Below are 6,551 nucleotides of genomic sequence, written 5' to 3' on the forward strand. Positions count from 1 at the left end.
ACGGGTGACGGGCATGCCCCAAGTCCAGCAGAGTGGCGTCCTCCAGCCCCGGGTGAGGCCGTGCCCCAAGTTAAGGCAGTGACGGGTGACGGGGATGCCCCAAGTCAGCAGAGTGGCGTCCTCCAGCCAGGGTGAGTCGCCGTGCCCCAAGTTCAGGCGGTGACGGGGTGATGACGGGGGGATGCCCAAAGTCCAGCAGAAGTGGCGTCCTCACAGCCCCGGGTGAGGCCGTGCCCCAAGTTCAGGCAGTAGAGTGACGGGTGACGGGCACCTGCCCCAAGTACGCAGAGTGGCGTCCTCCCAGCCCCGGGTGAGGCCGTGCCCCAAGTTCAGGCAGTGACAGGGTGACAGGGGCACATGCCCCAAGTCCAGCCAGAGTGGCGTCCTCCAGCCCCGGGTGAGGCCGTGCCCCAAGTTCAGGCAGTGACGGGTGGCGGGTATGCCCCAAGTCCAGCAGAGTGGCGTCCTCCAGCCCCGGGTGAGGCTGTGTCCCAAGTCTAGGCAGTAACATGTGACGGGGATGCCCCGAGTCTAGACAGCCCAGACTCCAGGGAAGGTTGTGGCACTAGCTCTTGGTAAAGGATTGCCGCGATGCCCTAGCAGAGGGGCGTCCTAAGCCGCATTAAATTTTTTTTTGCATTTCCAGCTCTCTCTGTTGTGGACAGACCAAGACGTTACGGGAATAAAAATATAAGAGGCATTACAATCGACTGACCCAAGAGAAGTGCAACAAACTGAAGTTTCCCGAACAATGCCTACTAATAAGGCATGGTGCTCTACGTGCTCCATTCACCTTGACAGGATGAAATGGCTCAAACACAATTAACCGACGAAAGATTACGATGAACACGTCTGCCTTTCCCACGAAGATAACATAATATTTCAGCTGCGAAAAGGGTGCAAGGCGGGCTCTCCAAAGATGGGGCTAGATTGTACCAGATCTGAGAGACGACGGACGCTGCCCGAATTTGTTCTTGTAACAGGGTGGGGTGGATCTCAGCGAGCATTTCCCATGCGGCAACCAAAAAGCCGGTTGTAAAGCTAAAACAAAATATGCGGAATTAAGGGGGGGGGGGCAGTCCTATCTTTCGCTGCACACCTACTGGAAGTCCAATAAACAACAAGTTGTACCTGTTGCTGGACTCATTAAAAGAAAATGTCTGCTGGCAGGCGGTAGTATCTGGAACCTATGTCGCATCGCCAGAAAAGACGCCAGAAAATCGCCAGAAAAGACGCCAGAAAATCGCCAGACAAGACGACCCTTGCCGTCATTTCCCCCAATTTGAGCTTTTGCAGTAAGGATCCCATAGCCGCGCGGCTCTTAGTCAGTTGACGCCAATTAAAAACGTGATCCTTTTCCTCCACTGCCCGAGCGGATTCACCCCCTCGAGCAGGTCAAGAAGCACAAGGGTACGCGCCTGCATCTGAACGGCGCGTTGGCCAAGTGAAGGCCCAGTGATGGCTTTTTTCGTGTAAGAAGGTTGTCATACAGATGAGACATTACGATGCATCTAACACAGGGATGCACATTACAGCTTTCATTGGACGGTGTTATCACTATTAATTGTTTCCCTTTCCCCTCTCCCGTTCACCTACATCAGTCACAGATTAAAACAAGATTATTTGTATGTCTTTGAGCTTACCATTGTCAGAACATCAATGTGCAAAGAAATGCAGGATGTTTTCGTGCTTTGTAAAAGCCAACCAAAATGTCCCGATTTTTCCTTTCCTCTTGATTGTGTCCTCATTGCTTTCCCGAGCCAGTGCTCCCACAAAGCTTGCATGGACTTCAAGATACCGTCTGGGACTTTGCTAATCAAAATGTGTCAATACATTGGTGTATCGGAGGGGAACTACCCGGCCTCAGAGTGGATTTGAGCTCAAACCAACCGGGTGAAAATTGTCGTCAACATGGTTGAAAATAGCACAGTTGAGTGCCACTTCAACGTACCGTTCAGCCTGGCTGTCGGCCTTATGAGCCAGCCGCCGAATAGCTTTGATGACGCAGGTGAGGTTAGCTAGGGCTTCTAGTCAATGCACGCTGTATGCTGTTGACGTTGGACTGGAGCGCGGTATGGTAGAATTTGTATTCGATGCGTTCTTGTGGGAAAACCTTCTTTCGTAAAATACATGTGGAGAGCTTTTTCGGTCAAAAATCGATACGCTCAAGCAAGAATAACCCCATAACCATCATCAGAGCCCACTGGGCAAGTACTGTGCCGCCAGGGACCACCTGCGCGCCATACGCGAGCCGGAACACCAGAAGCGCCGCCGCGCAGCTGCTGGGTACGAGTTCACGGAAGCCAATGCCCTGACTCACGAAAGGCTGACCAGGCACCCCGCCAGTGCAAGCCAGAGCACAGCCCCACAGCTGAAGCATCAGGCGGGCACTGTGTTCGACACCCCCCCCCCCCCCCCCCCGACATCCCGTCACCCGGCCCGCTTGGCTCCCAGCCAGCGTCGCACTAGGACGGCGCCTGACCGGCCGGTTACCCGCGTGCGGAGTCAACACGGGGCACCACCCGCAGGCGGACAAATTCAGGCCAAGGGTGAGTGTTGGTGGTCGCCAAGGCTGACCCGCAAAGCGGTCTCCTCAGCATCCATGGCCCCCTCATCGCCCTTGTGGGCACGACAGGGCGCGGCAATCCTAATAAGACTGAAAGCTGAGGCCGAGGTGTTGCTAATCCTCACCTTGGCCAAAGTCAGGGGCCTTGAGGGAGGCACGTTTAGTCTGGCTACTCCCTTTGGCCGGAAGGAATGCTTTGCAATCTTCCCCAAGGAAAAGCAGGATCACTGGAGCACACCATCCCCCATCGAGGGAAGACGGTGCCTCAGGGGGGGGGGGGGGGGGGGAGGGAAGTGGGCAAATAAGGTTGTGTCTTATATGACACTGATGACATATGTCATGCACGTTTCATGTGCTGATCTGAAATCAAGAAAAATACCAAATGCAGATTGCACTGAAAGAACTGTTCCACATTTTAATGGTGCGCGAACCGCGATAGGAACATGAACTGGAGATGACAACATTTGAACATCGTAGGAGCCTCACGAGAACATCCTACTTAACTGGCATCTCGATCGGCGTAATCCAACAATAAAAAGCCACATTCGAAGGAAAACAATGAAATTTTGGAAAAATCGAAACATTGGAAACATTTGAAGGGAAGCATGAAAGACGTTGCGAGAGTCGATACTACCATTGTTCAGCCAAGCAGTAACCGGCGGACGTGATTGGTCCAGGTAGTAACCGGCGGATGTGATTGGTCCAGTCAGTAACCGGCGGACGTGATTGATCCGGTCATGAGCTTAGTTTTGATTGCTATTGGCGAATGCGGCGCGCCGTGCAGTCTTGGTGCTGATAAAAAACAAACAAAAAACAATGTGTGTCTCGCCAGCAGTGGTTTTCAAAGCTGGCATCTGAAATCCTCACCCACACAAGTTTTGCACCATATATATGTCCACAATATGACAATTGGAAATATTTTAGGTTCATGTATGCAAATACACAACATTGGCATGAATCTCCTTTACGGCATGTCGACAACAATGTGCTGGTAAAGCGTGGCGAGATAAATAATGGGATGGATTGCGGTGCAAAAGGCCAAAGTCATGAACACTAACGACACTTGAGAGACCTGAGATTCCGACAGTGAAAAACCAGAAAACATATTATTAGGTAGGTTGTAAACACTTATGGTGTAGGGCACACGTAGCAAACATTCACAAGTGGAATATACCTATGAAATTGACGGTACTAAGTACAAGTGTAGCAGTAAGTAGCAGTAATTATAGATCAACAAACACCATTATTACTCAACAAGTACATAATCAGCACAAATTCACGCGTCAAGATCAGAGTCATGAAACGGGCTTTATTATTATAAACCTCACACAAAACTAAAAAGACGCTTTACCATCTCCCAAATGAGGGCCTGATACTAACGCATGCGGCAGCACCTCCTTGAGTTATATAAGCTGCCTCCAGTGGGAGCATAATAACGGTATTTTAGCGCTAATAGCGGTGCCTATCACACGTACATCTGTGCGTACCTGACGTGCATGTAATACAACTGTGTTTGTTCGTTTCGTAAGTGATAAAACTGTAACGCGTGTCTTCGATCTTTAAGCCACCAGTTTCAAAATGGGGTCATGACCAACTTATCCGTCCGCATAATTCCACAAGCCATTTTCACGATATATGGCACCCGCGTCACATTTCTCGCTCACAAAAGCATAGTTCTGCTTATGTCAGGTCAAACCAGTTGCCCTTTAGCCTCCCACAGCTCTCATATCATTTAGTTTATGCCGGGCCTCGACGGCCTCGGTGCCCATGATGAAGAGAAGCTGTTAAAACCCCTGTGGTGCACCGCAATTGCTTGAAGTTTTCTCGAAATGCATGCCTACATTACAAAACCAAATGTCCTGAACATAGTGGATCTCTACAACTTTGACATTAAGCTAATCATTTCGATCTTCTCATATGCCTCTTTAGTCTCGAACATATACTACACGCGACATGATTAGCCCAAGCAGAGCACATCATCTGAGTGACTCACTTCCCCACGAACGGTCTGCGAGTTAGCCCAACTCGAACAACGCTGATGAGTCCTTTTTCGAGCATTAGCGGCGCTCAGAAACCGATTAAGAGGTCCATCAGCTCTGATTGTGTAGAGTAAAGAATTACGACGAACTCAATACATTCAAGTCGTGCGTGTTCCAGATCGGAGATTGAACATGAAAAGACAAACAGTTAAGTGGTATACGTCGCCACCACTAACACCTTTCTACGACGAGCAGCTTGTTCTAGATCAGGCATTGAACATGAAAAGACGAACTAACGCGGTGGTAAACACCGCAACCACTAACACCTCACTGCGGTGAACAAAGTCAGAGACCTGACCTTGGAGTGGTCAGAAGCCCTTTTAAGCATTGAACGCAGAGCAAACAAAATACAAATTTCAACTGGAAGTAGCCGCAACGAGAAGGGGAATGGCAATTGGCTCCCCGCTCATCGCCATGAAAGTTACGATTGATTTTCGTTGCGTTTCCCGGTGTTTGTGCTAAGTCATGTTCTCACTACAATAGATCGAACAAAAGCTTATGCAATAAATGATACGGGAGCTTAAATGCTGATTGGGAAAAAGCCATGCGAACAGCAGGCAATTATCAGGCGAATTCAACAAGACATCATCTTTAGGCTTTGGTTTGGTTTGGTGTTTAGAACAGACACGATTTAAGAAGGGTGCTCTGTGCTTTAGGAGGCTTACTTGGATGCTCAGTTAGTTGCAAGGCCGCCTTTACCAGTGACATATCACGGGGTCTACTAACGCACATGCTCAAACTTTCACCAATGCAAGTCTCGCTGAATGGTTCACACCGCCCGCTGCGCCAATCACAAATATGCATTTCTACTGGCGTCATGCATACCTATGAATGAACACATTCTGTGTGGCGGAACACATTCTGTGTGACCCCCACACTGGGTGTGTGCCAAAGGTCTTACTGTTGGTCTTCGGGGTAGGGTTTTCTCTCTGTCGGGCCCACTGCATCCCAGTTTTGAAGGTTCTGACAAGTATGAAAGTTCGGACAATATTAATAGCCTTGCTCCCAGCAAAATAGCCAGGAGAAGGGAGAATAGATGTTTATCTCTATAGATATTCAGACGTCTTTCATTCTATTTTCCTGTTTATTCTACGAGTGTCAAGGCTCTTAATACTGTCTTAAGCTATATGCGTAATGCTCCCCAAGGTTTAATAACTGGTTCCGAGCTTTAACCAGAGTATTCCTTTTATATATTTCCCAAAGGTGAAAGCCCCTTTAAATTCCTTCACGCCCCAGCTGTTACCCATACTGTTCAGGTCTTCGCAATACGAAACTTATCTTTTTTGTTAATCGAACGGATGGAGTAGAACCGTGGTGATGTTGCCATGTTGCAGGGAGAACCAATGCGATCAAAAAACTTGCATGCAGATGTCCAGCACATTTTCCGGACGAAATGTTGTAGAGCTGTTGTTGATGTTGCCAACAGACGCATGCATCAGTTATCATCGCCGTTTGCAAAGAAGATTCCTCGCACGCAGCGTGACGGCTGAGTCGAACCCGGTCGCTCTGGTTGAAGGACTTTGAATAGCTCAAGCGAGGCTCGCTCGGTCTACAACCTTGTTCGCAAAGAAGATCACCAGATTTACAGACCATCTTTCCAGAAAATAACCGTAAGACCACATCTTAAAGACACAACGGTAGTTCAAATAGGCTACCTCATGGAGTGGAAGAAGCGCGCATGACAGAGAGTAGCGCCCGAATTATCTAAACTGCAGACCTTGATGTTTTCATATGCCTTGGAGCCGGCGGCTCTAAGCCCCTTAACACAGCCACGATAAGCCCATTTTACACCGACGTTCTGATGTCGTCTGGAAGCAGGCCAGATGAGGGCGTAGGTTCAACTCCAGCGAATGGAATACGTTTTCTTTGTACACTGGTGCACACTCACCAGGGATGTTTCCTGTGTACATTGGTGCACATTCACCAGGGATATGTTTCCTGTGTAC

The sequence above is a fragment of the Pollicipes pollicipes genome, unplaced genomic scaffold (assembly GCF_011947565.3).
Source record: "Pollicipes pollicipes isolate AB1234 unplaced genomic scaffold, Ppol_2.1 Scaffold_6686;HRSCAF=7923_pilon_pilon_pilon, whole genome shotgun sequence".
Lineage (NCBI taxonomy): Eukaryota > Metazoa > Arthropoda > Thecostraca > Pollicipedomorpha > Pollicipedidae > Pollicipes > Pollicipes pollicipes.